Raw genomic sequence first — 12,916 nt, 5'->3', positions numbered from 1 at the left:
ATCAGGCCATCATAGTAAGTACAATTACACAGACTGCAGAATATATACAATATTTGACAAGTGGTCCATTCTGATAGTTAATTAGAAGACATGACACTGCAAACAGCTGATTAATGCTACCAGAAATGGACAAGTGGATGACTGTATCGAACAACTTGTGTTCCTTCACCCGCCGGATCAAGCGTTCAACATGCACCCCGAGTCTGGCCACAGACTGAGTGTGTCTCACTTCACCCACAGACATTTGTGTGCCCTTGGTCAAAAAAGCAGGCCTGTGGATTTTGCATGGTACCAGGTTATCAATTAAGAAGCCCTTATCCACCATTACTGCCATGTCAGGGGTAAGGACGTCGATGATCCCTGACTGCTTGAACAGCTCCCGGTCACTGATTGACCCAGCGTACAGTTCAGACACAAAAGTTACTACGCCATGAGGTGCCATTCCTATCAAAGCCTTGAAGATGCAGTGGGATTTGTAATTTGAAAAGACCTCACTCTGTAATAGCAGAGACGAAGTCGTTTGGCAACGGAGTTCGGTACAATCGAGGATAACCTGGGTGTCTCGGAAACTCTCAAATTCCTCTGGCAAGTAGGCTCGTACTTGCTCTTTCGGCAACCAAATTCGCACAGAACCCAAGACCTGATAGAGGAAGTTTGCCGAAGTTGTTATGATGCGGCTCACTGTGGTCTGATGGACTTGAAAGCGATGAGCCAGGTCTTTCTGCTTGAGGCCCAAAGCAAGGTGGATCATGAAGAGGAGAATTCATCGATGGCAGGAAGTGCATGCCGGGTCTTCACAGATGGACAAGTCTCCCTGGTGGCTTTGGAGCTGGTGACGCGAATCATTCTGAGTGTTGAAGGTTCAATCTGTTCCCAGAAAGCCATCAGATGTTTGTAGGTTGCAAATCTACAAAAAAAATCAATTCTATTACATTTATGGCATGATGCATTGTAGCCTATGGTAATTGTGTACTTACTATTGTCTTAAACTAATTCAACTGAACACTGTAGGCTTAGCAGTATTATGACATAATAGGCCTAGGCTATTTTTACATCGTTCCTGGGTTAAATGTTGCAAGGGCACAGGCCAACCCAACCATCACTGAAATATTTGTAGACACTTTTATTTTACGTTTGTATCCATAGAATATGTAATGTATGACACATATGTGTAGAACCTATTTAGTCTTGCTGATCTGTCATAAAACCACATAGGGTAGGCAAATGTAACCTCTGCCTCACTGAAGGGGGCGTGCGAGAGCCTGGAAAGTGGACTTCCAATCCAGTGAAGTGATAAATACATAATGGGCGACCAATGCCCGAGCTAAAATGATTGCATCAAAAGACGGGGCGGATGATAACTTGAACTACTCAACGACATAGACACTGTACTATCTGTTAACACCGTTATTGTAACCTATTTTGGCTTCAAAATGGCGAATTTCGCCGAAAGGTGACAAGTTTGCACCCCTGACCCATCATCAATAATCACAAAAAAAGGTTCAGGGCTTACCTTGTGTAGAAGCGAATATCCTCATCAGATCCAGAGAATCTTTGGAGGCCAAAGCGACTATTGACCTTTGCCTGCTCAAGCTGTTCCCGCAGATCCTCTATCTCTCTCTTCAACTCTTCATTTTGACCAAGTGACAAGTCGAGAGCTGCAGGCTCCGGAGCTGAGCAGTAATCATGCCACACGATATCTTCATTAGCGCTTTCCATGTCTGATTCTGGTATCGGTGGTCGGTCTCGTCGTTCCCAAACACTTATCCTCGGTGGCTGCATTTCACGATTCCACTCAAAAATTGTAGGGATAGTGCCTTTTTTCAGACGCCTCCTAATTGTTCCTTCCACAAAATAGTCGGATTTGAAATGGACACTGCAAACCTTTGTATGTTTCGTTATTTGAAAGTTACTCCTTCTTATGTTAACTAACCATCTTTTCCTGATCTCTTCCTCCACCGGAAAGGAATGAAAGCTAATACAGGAGTTGTATCGTGAAGATACCGAACACAACGGGACACTACAGTGCTCCGACGCTACTTTCATCTGCTTCTGACGATGAAAAACAGTCGAATCCATTCATATAAACGTATAAAAAAATATATATAGAAATGTTGACGTTTCTTAGTTATGTTGTATAGGGGGCATAACTCCTCCACAGCTGATTTTGTTTCTTAGTTACCAGGTAAACCGGAAGCGGCTCTACCGGTATAAAGCATAAGCGGAAATACATCACGATTCCCGTTGCTTAGAGCCTATTAAGGCAGCGAGTCACCAGAGTGAAAACTCTGGTCATCCAGTGACTTTGATAGCCTGGCTCCACCCGCCTAAGTACTTCCGCTCAATTTGAATTTCCCTTCAGTACTAGGTCTGGACCTGCTGTATGTAATTTGGTTTTCTGGTGCCGCCACAGCAGCCACCAATCAGCGAACAGAGGGCGTGTCTGAGAACAATGACGATAAAGTCGTACGCCAGTTTGAGTTGTTGTAGGTCGGTAGTTGATTTACAATGTGCAATTTCTCGCTGATAAATTAAATTCGACGAACAAAACCTGCAGCTGTCGTTGACGGACATTTTCGTGCAGACGCGCAAGGTGTTTGGTTTGTGTACAACCTGCGCGTGATTCCCGGCGCATGACATACGTCACAACCAAACGTTAGCGATTGGTTATGGCAGATCCAGAGTGGCACTGGGCAGATCCAATCATTTTAAACTTCAACAGACACCCGCCTTCAAGTGAGTTAACGTTTGTCAATTGATTAGGTCCAGACTCTCTGTACAAATGAAATGAAATGAAGTGAAGTACGAGAGTCAGGTAGAACCAGGCTATGAATTTGATAGAGAGAGACACGAAGAAAACAAATAAGCATGCAAATGGAAATTATCGCAGCCGGCAAAATGATTGCGCTCATTTTAATTTATCGTGCGATTAATTGATTTATTGCTCATCGCGACAGGCCTAGTTGCCAACGCTTTTAGTAATCGATTTTTATTGATTCGTTGTTGCAGCCCTAGTGGGAACTACAAAACGAGTTCATAAACACATCAGAAGTGGTGTGATGTTGATGGGATGCAGGGTTTCCCCCAGCACTATCTTGTTAAGGCGGCCGCCTTAACAAGACTAGGGACCCGCCTTGACTTCCAATGTATTGAAAAAAAAAGTTAAAAAAAATAAAAGTTAAAAAAAATAAAAAAAAAAATGGGATTCGTAATACTCAGGTAATACTGTTTACAACATTAGTCGTGCCAATAAAGTTTTTTGAGTGTAATTGAGACGGGGACATCTGGTGGTTGAATATATTGTTGCATAGTCTATCATAGTCACCTGTCAATCTACCGCCAGTGACGTGCGGTGAGGTCAGTGAGTGGGTAGGCACTCAGTTCTGAAAGCCTAAACCTATATATTGTTAAATCAAAAACAATAAACAACAAACAGGCACGCACGGCCGATTTCAAATAAGTTCCTCCCTTTCACACACACACACACACACACACACACACACACACACACACACACACACACACACACACACACACACACACACACACACACACACACACACACACACACACACACACACACACACACACACACACGGGACGTATATGAAATGTCACGACGGTGACTTCAGGTTTGCCCGTAGCCTACTGTAGTTTGGACTAGATGATTAAACATCGCATCCATCGACTTAACGGACCCCTCCCTCACACCGAGGGCCGAAAAAACGTAAGGCAACAAGTCAAACCTTTGCCGATTCAAACTACCGGTACTACTTCTATTCAACTTAAAAATAAAAGACAGCATTCATCATTATGTAGGACTACAGCATAACTGATGGCAACTCCACTCCATAAACTTTATCTTAATAGATAAAGTACCAGTAGCCTATGCCCCATGGACCTGTCCAGCATCAGAATGTAACCATTTATCCACATTGCAGAGCTTAGGTTTCTCCGTCAGTAACAATGAAAACACAACTGCTCAATTGAATATAAAATGCAGAATGGATTGCACTCGGTATCAATTCATCCAACTTTATTATTAAATAAACCCCAAAAAAGTTTCTGACTCACCAATCTGACTCCCTGGCTGTAGAAATAAGCAATACGATAGTAATCCAGTGACCTCCAGTCTGAAATATCTGCGGGCACGGACACGGCAGCTGCAATGTTGACTTAAAAATCTGCGGCGGTAACGCAACGTGAATGAGCATAGCCAACGTAATGACGTTGGCCTAAGCTGCGTAAATGTCTAGTAATATCTCGATTTTAATTGGTCCATGAATGATATGTAACGTAAAGGCTTATGTGGCATACCATTTACGTAAAAAAGGCACAAAGAATTATGCTTATTTGCGTACATTTTAAATCATACATTTAAATCATACAGACGGCAATCAGGTGCGCATGCGCACCTGATTGCCGTCCACAATGAATAGGTGGTTAATTTGAACGGAATCCGACATCACAAACTGTCATCTTCCACAAACTGTCAATCAACCATCAGCTTGATTTTTCTTAAAAACCGGCTTAAAGCAACAAGGTAAGATCATTATTAACCTTAACTCTCATAAATTCAAGAATACTCTTAAATTCAAGAATAAACTTAACTTTACGTTCGAATTTAAAAAAAGTTGAAAACATAGGCTACAGTTATTGAAACCGTACCTGTGCACATGGTTTTATCTTGCAATAGGCCAATATAGCCTAGCTCAATGGATGGCAAAAGACAGCCCAAAATTTTGGGCTTCTTTATGCAAAGAAGCGGGCCAACTTCGCCGTCGTCGGCACCACCTACTCCGCCTCCCCCCCCCACCCCCGGATCCACAGCAATCCTCTAAACACAGAGTTAGTGGATGGAACACGGAGTGGGCTATGGACCAAAAATACGCCAGTTGGCTGTATCATACCGAACACGGTGAGTTTTATTTATTTATTATTAATTCATTAATATTTTGATTATAACATTGTAGGGCTTATTAAATCACGAGTCAATGCGTCATTCCTAGGGATGTTCTGCAGAATATGTAGATCTAACCGTCAATCAGCAACACGCGGCCCTACTCAAAGGCCATTCATAGAAATCCCATGCACGAACTATAGACGTGATGCCTTGGATCAGCACATGACGTCCAAGAACCACTCTGCATGTGTGGCCATCACAGCCAAAACCAGCAAAAGTAAGTGTTTCTAAATGATAAATGAATTAACAAACTAAGAATATTTTATTTATTTTATAATAATAATAATTATTATTAATAATTTATTATACAACTTATTGAATATTTCTTAATTAGGTCTGTCAATCAGTGAGGCATTTCAACCGATTGTCAACATGGAGCATGAGGCCATAATTGGTGGTTTTACATGCCTTTACTGGCTTGTCAAGCACGAGATTGCACACCACACCAACTACCCTGCATTGCTTGATCTGGCAGCAGGGCTCCAGACTAACTTTTTCCTTGGGTGCACTGGTGCGCCTAAATGTTTAATTTGGGTGCACCAGCACGTATTTATGGTGCACCCAAGTTTTGAGTTGTTGAGGGGGGGGGGGGGGGGGGGGGGGGGTGGACCGTGCCTGCCTTGCGCTAAGTTGTTGACGGACGGACGGACGGACGGGGGGGGGGGGGGGGGGGGGGGAACCCGGGCAGCTGCACCGGTTGCACCGTCGATATTTACGCCATTGATTAATAATATCTTGACCATTAAATAAATGCCTTAAATAAATGCCGAATCTGTATCTCTCATAAAGAATATCGTCAGACAATGCCAAGGGATCGGTTCTGTCCCGAAAAACCCTGTCTCCGGAGAGACGCCCGTACGAGAAGTGCGCCGAGGTCCATGGGAACACCCACAAATGGTGACGCCATTATCGGAGGAGGGGCTAGGAAGCTGCGCACGCCGATATAAGTAGCCGATCTCCGGGTAGACTCGCTGAAAAGCTGCTCCCGACCAGGTTTGGTTGCGAGCGTAAGTCACCATGGTGATACAGCGACGCTTAAAGAGATTGACTTTCATGGTACAGCTAACCCAGGCTTTCAGCTCAACATACCTCGCTAACCCTCTAATCGAGCTTCGTAGTACAGGCCCCTGGATTGGGCTTCGCGGGTTTGTTTACCGGCGTTGCAATTGTTACCGGGCTTGCGTGTTCATGTAAGTGCCTGCCTTGCGCTAAGTTGTTGACGGGGGGGGGGGGGGGGAACCCGGGCAGCTGCACCGGTTGCACCGTCGATATTTACGCCATTGATTAATAATATCTTGACCATTAAATAAATGCCTTAAATAAATGCCGAATCTGTATCTCTCATAAAGAATATCGTCAGACAATGCCAAGGGATCGGTTCTGTCCCGAAAAACCCTGTCTCCGGAGAGACGCCCGTACGAGAAGTGCGCCGAGGTCCATGGGAACACCCACAAATGGTGACGCCATTATCGGAGGAGGGGCTAGGAAGCTGCGCACGCCGATATAAGTAGCCGATCTCCGGGTAGACTCGCTGAAAAGCTGCTCCCGACCAGGTTTGGTTGCGAGCGTAAGTCACCATGGTGATACAGCGACGCTTAAAGAGATTGACTTTCATGGTACAGCTAACCCAGGCTTTCAGCTCAACATACCTCGCTAACCCTCTAATCGAGCTTCGTAGTACAGGCCCCTGGATTGGGCTTCGCGGGTTTGTTTACCGGCGTTGCAATTGTTACCGGGCTTGCGTGTTCCAACGGTTTATTAGGTGTCTAATAAATCGCTGTCTAATCAATACTTCATTCACTGCCTCTTCCGTGGTTATCAGGGGTTTTTCTAGAAAAAAAAAGTAGCAGGGAGCAGACCCCTGCGCAATGCCGAGGGAGCAACGCGACCGAGGCGGGGGATGGTGTGGAAGGGGGGTCTCCCCCTTCCACGGTGCGAAGCCTTTGAAAAAATAATGATTAAATGGTACATTCTGAGGCTATCTTAGAGAGAAATTCTAGCTCTTGTGGTCATCCTGAAAAACTAAAATACTATCAACTTTTGGTAGACTTTGTGGCATCCCGCCACGGAAACCTCGGCCTGGACGGGCCCGGGGTACTGTTAAGGACTGGGTATACCACCCCCACCCACCAGCCGGCGACGAAGAGCAGCCCTTTCGGCTCCCCAATCAGGGTGATTGGGGGACACCTGGCCGAAAGCGGAGGAGCCATTTTAAAAGGAGGCACAGCACAGCACAGCACGGGTCGGGTGCAGGAAGGAAGGGCTCGTGGCAGCGAGAGAGCCTAGAGGCCCACGGAGGCCCTAGAGACCGCGACTCCTTCCTTGTTTGATTGATTTAAGTTGTTTGTTGAATAAATGCCTGCAATGGCTAAAACCCGAAGGCCAAGCGAGTTTTGTACGTGGATTCCGGCTCAACCGAGCACCGGGATACCACATATGGTGGAGAATACAGGCACGAAGATCCCACTACGACCCCCCGCAAGAGACACTGCTGCCGCCGCAAGAGACGCTGCTGCCGCCGCAAGAGACGCTGCTACCGCCGCAAGAGACGCCGCCGCCGCCGCCGCAAGGGACGCCGCCGCCGCCGCCGCAAGGGACGCCGCCGCCGCCGCAAGGGACGCCGCCGCCGCCGCAAGGGACGCCGCCGCCGCCGCAAGGGACGCCGCCGCCGCCGCAAGGGACGCCGCCGCCGCCGCAAGGGACGCCGCCGCCGCCGCAAGGGACGCCGCCGCCGCCGCAAGGGACGTCGCCGCCGCCGCAAGGGACGCCGCCGCCGCCGCAAGAGACGCCGCCGCCGCAGCCGCAAGAGACGCCGCCGCCGCAGCGGGAGAGAAGGCCGCAGCGCGAGGCCGGGACGGGGCTGAGCCGCCGGCCGGCGCGGACGTGGGGACGGGTCGGCCCTGTATGCTGGCGACCTGCTGGGCGCAGGGAACATCTGGTAGTCCGACCATCCCGGTGCGGGTGATGAACCAGGACACGCAGGCCCTCCTGGACACCGGCAGTGCGGTTACCCTCCTTCGCCCCGACCTGGCGGGTGGGAAGGCAGGGGAGCCGATGGAGGTGGCCTGCGTCCACGGGGACACCCGGACCTACCCCACGTGTCACGTGGTTGTCCGCACCACACACGGTGTGTTTGCGATCCGGGCGGGGATTGTCCCCCACCTACCGGTCCCCGTGGTAATCGGGAGGGACTGTCCGACTTTCCGCCGGTGGTGGGACCCGGCACTAGAGTCCCGGGGCAGGAGAAATGCGGTCGCCGCCGCGGCAGGAGAGGCAGCCGCCGCCGGCGCAGCCGCCGCCGGCGCGGGAGACGAGGCGGCGGGAGACGAGGCGGCGGGAGACGAGGCGGCGGGAGACGAGGCGGCGGGAGACGAGGCGGCGGGAGACGAGGCGGCGGGAGACGAGGCGGCGGGAGACGAGGTAGCCGGAGACGACGCTGCCGGAGACGACGCTGCCGGAGACGACGCTGCCGGAGACGACGCAGCCGACGCGAGGGACGCAGCCGGCGCCGCAGGAGACACCCGGCCCCGACGAGACACCATCCTGGGCGGGTCCCTCGGCTACCTGGGGCTTGGACAAAGGGTGGAGGAGTGTGGCATCCCGCCACGGAAACCTCGGCCTGGACGGGCCCGGGGTACTGTTAAGGACTGGGTATACCACCCCCACCCACCAGCCGGCGACGAAGAGCAGCCCTTTCGGCTCCCCAATCAGGGTGATTGGGGGACACCTGGCCGAAAGCGGAGGAGCCATTTTAAAAGGAGGCACAGCACAGCACAGCACGGGTCGGGTGCAGGAAGGAAGGGCTCGTGGCAGCGAGAGAGCCTAGAGGCCCACGGAGGCCCTAGAGACCGCGACTCCTTCCTTGTTTGATTGATTTAAGTTGTTTGTTGAATAAATGCCTGCAATGGCTAAAACCCGAAGGCCAAGCGAGTTTTGTACGTGGATTCCGGCTCAACCGAGCACCGGGATACCACAACTTGTACAACTTTACCCTGTAAATAAACACGACAAATTTCAAAAATATTGGCTAAACATTTATTAAGTAGGACAAATCACAACAGCAGCCGTCTGTTCCTGAGACTGCCCCAACGGCTCACTGCCTTGTCAAAATCAAATTGATCAATTGCAGGCCCCTCAATACTGATCCTGAGGAGGTGGTTCAGGGTAGCACTGCCTCATGTTATTCAACGTTAACAGAAACATTACTAGTCGCTACTGTAGTGACTGTATGTTGCATGAATAAAATAGACTTCACACGCTTAAATGGACTGGTTTGATTATTTGCCGTTTCATGCCAAGTAAAGGAAATGGGTTCAATGTATACTGTAAAACTTCAATATTTGTTTCAATCACTGAATGAAGCCTGCCATATTTGGGACAAGCATTGCAACCTTAAATTGCTCTCGCAAAACTCTTAATCATTTTTTCTGTCGTTCATTGAAACCGCTTTGTGCAGAGAGAACTGGAATGGTCTTGTATACTTGCTTAGCATCTTAGCGCCTAGACCAAAAACCCATTCAAATACATAGTAGCTAGCTAACTAGCTGCTAATACAGTGATGTTGATAGGTTTTCAATGTAGTGAGTCCCCGGGACCCACAGGTGGCGAGTTGGGTGGGTCCCTGAGAAATTTAATGGGTCCCGACTCCCCAGTTTAAAAAATGTGTTTCTTTTTTATTATTATTCTATTTCTTAAATTAAATTAATAGTGTTAAACTCCTTGATGGTGGTATGATATGGTTAGAGCTGGAGTACTCAACCGTTCATGTTTAACACTAGAAACGCCGGGCCATTTTTACTTACTCCTAGCGCCGCAAGAGGGGTCAAATGACCCCTAAGTCATTTTAATGAGAGGCTGTGCATTTGCACATAATGATCACTAGGTGGCGCCAATGAGCTATTACCGCGCGAGCCCCACATTTGTGTGTGTGTGTGTGTGTCACAACAAGCCTAGTCCTCACGATTTGGTCATAAATGTACATATATTCAATCAGAAGGATTGCAAAAAAATCCTGTTTGATTTGATCATTCGACACGAATGAGCACAGCATCGAGCAGTGGAAACGTGGGTTTATTTGCTATGAAGTTCGTATTTTTAATTGTTGAAATGAAATCAGCGGTGACGAGCTAGTTGTTTTGGTAGCGGCTAAATTAGCATGTCGCGATACTTTGTACAGGGGATCACGTCTGCGCCGAGTAGATGCGCAGAGGGTTGAAACAGCGCTTGTCCGATCTGCTCACAAGAAGGTTTCTTCTTTGGCCAGTTACTGTGATTAAACACGAGTTGTTTAATGTTCACAATGTATCGTTTTTCATGGTGAAAATGAGATGCGTCCCCGGGACGCATGGATAGTGAGTTTAGTGCGTCCTTTCAGATTTTAATGCGTCAGGGACGCAGGACGCGTACCTAGCAACATCACTTAAATAACTTTAACGTTAGCATGTCGACTCGGTCTGGGAAACTCCAATTCGGATCGGAATATTTTTGGAGTAATAAGTTATTTGAGGATCAGACACATTGTCAGGTGGTGGTGTTGGGATATTTTCGCGGAGAAAATATCGTTTTGAGAAATAGTGTATGTTGTACAGCAGCATGTAAGTACAGATCCAAGTCTGACAGGTTCAGTCGGCATTTCGGTAGGATGGCGCACGCCGGGAGTATCGGGGCGCAGCGCCCCTGTTCCCTTGTTTAGAAAAAACCCTGGTTATTACAATATTATGAATAGACTGCTCTGTAAAAAAATAAATAATAATAATTATACCAGATAAATGTTCAGTCGCACCGGTGCGCCCAAATAAAATATTTGGTCGCACTACCCCGAATTCTAGCAGTGACGTGCAGTCAGGGTAGGCAAGGTAGGCACTGCCTACCCTGACAAAATTCAAACGTAAAAATGTTTATTAAATAATTTTATTTAATAAACTTTATTTGTATTTGTACTGAGTATTCTTGTGTTTTATATATGCAATATATACGTTATTCCAATTGTTTAGACGTTACGATGACAATTGTATCAGTTACGCAACATCAAATACAAAAAAACGGTAGAATAAGCAGTGCCTTTACTGTCCATTCATTGTGAACGGCAACGAAAAACTAATGTGGCGCATGCGCACTTCGATCCTGTATTCTTTAACATCTACGCCGAAAGGCACAACTCTGCTGTGCCTTTGTACGTAAATATGTTATGCCAGTAATCATCTACGCTACGTATCAAACATGGACCAATCGAAATTGAGATATTACTGGACATTTGCGCAGCTGACGTCATTACACCGGCTACACGTAATCCCCGCGAAACTCAAAAAGTCAAGCCAACTGAAGGCCCGTAAAGAGGTCTTTTACAACGCTGTGATCGACGCCTTCACGAGGAAAGAGCGGCGGATGGATTTTATCTACCGATAGGTGAGTCAGAAACTATTTTGGGCTTAATTTTGAATTGCAGGGGTTTTTCTAGAAAAAATTCACAAGGGGGAAAACATCAATGGCGAGGGAGCAAAGCGACCGAGCGGGGGGGAAGGTGTGGAGCTTTTGAAAATTTGAGGTAGAAATGTGATCATTCTGAGGCTTGTGAAGGACCAGTATGTTGACTCGTATAGTAAGGCCAAATTACTCAAAATGGCTAAGTTACCATAGATGCAGAACATTACATACAGTAATGTATATAGAAAAAAAAACACGTATATACGCTATATTTTCTTTCTTCTCAGACACTCTCAGATTCACTGAACTGATACATTTGGTTCGGGAGAAGAGATAAAAGCCCGCCTACACTGTAAACTGATTGGTTGACTTACCGATCCAGGCCAATCAGGAGGCGCCTGAGGCTCACGTGCACACTGCCTCATGCACAGTTTCTAGATCCCTCTCTGTTGTGCTGCGCGCTCGCTACACAGATGCGAACGTGGTTAGGAGCACGTCTGTCTCCTGTGCGCGGTCAGGCTCGCTCGCTCTCCATTCCCGGAGATTTTAAGTAATTTTTTTTTTTTTTTTTTTTTTTTTTAAGTAATTTAGAATTTTCGACAAGGAGGCGCTGGGTTGAAACAAGGAGGCGCAGCACCCCTCTTTCCCGGTTTAGATTAACCCCTGGAATTGATAAGTGTGGTTGAATTAATGTCGACTGCAAGCCATTTGCCTTCATGTTCTCATTGTTGCTGACTGACAAACATAATTGGCCGCTGTGCAATAATTAAGGATACAGTGGTTGTATTCTGATGTGTGTGTGCGTGCGTGTGGGAGAGTGAGAGTAATAGACGATATCTCATCCTGATTTGATTTTTATTTATTTATGCAGGGGCGGAGTGGGACACAAACATCTCAGTGCCTACCCACTTACTGACTTCACCGCACGTCACTGAATTCTAGGCGCATGTGCGCCCAAATTAGGCGCACTCTGGAGCCCTGTCTGGCAGACCTTCGAGGTTGCGAATATTTTTCCAAATTGAGGGTACGATTTTTCATTATGAATGTATTATGACTGATGACTGAGTATGAATGTAGTTATGACATACTTTTGGTAAAATTAACTGTTAAGGCACAATTTCTTTTCTTCTAGATTGATCAAAGAACAAACTACAGGTCCCACAAAATTGTGGACGACATGCTGCAGATTTTGGCCGAAGTGGTGGACGAGCCCATTTCAGCAGCAATCAAAACCTCAAAGGCTGTAGGCCTGGAAATAGATGAGTCCACAGACATTTCAGTCTTAAAACAACTGGACATTCATGTCAGGTAGAGTAGTTGTCACCTCTTAAGCGCCTTGTGATGTCCTCTCTGTGTATTAAAAACAGGATCAAATTTAATGATGTTATACACATTTCAGGTATACTGACAAAGAAGGGCAGCTCTTCTGCCAGTTCCTGGATCTGGTATCCATACCAGATGGCATGGCAAGAACCATTGCCGAGGCAGTGAAGGAGGTCATTATAGAAAAGGGAATTCCTCAGGATCGTA

The sequence above is a fragment of the Gadus chalcogrammus genome, chromosome 20, assembly GCF_026213295.1.
Source record: "Gadus chalcogrammus isolate NIFS_2021 chromosome 20, NIFS_Gcha_1.0, whole genome shotgun sequence".
Classification (NCBI taxonomy): Eukaryota; Metazoa; Chordata; class Actinopteri; order Gadiformes; family Gadidae; genus Gadus; species Gadus chalcogrammus.
The sequence above is the reverse complement of the archived record's forward strand: the minus strand, read 5'-3'. Positions refer to the sequence as shown.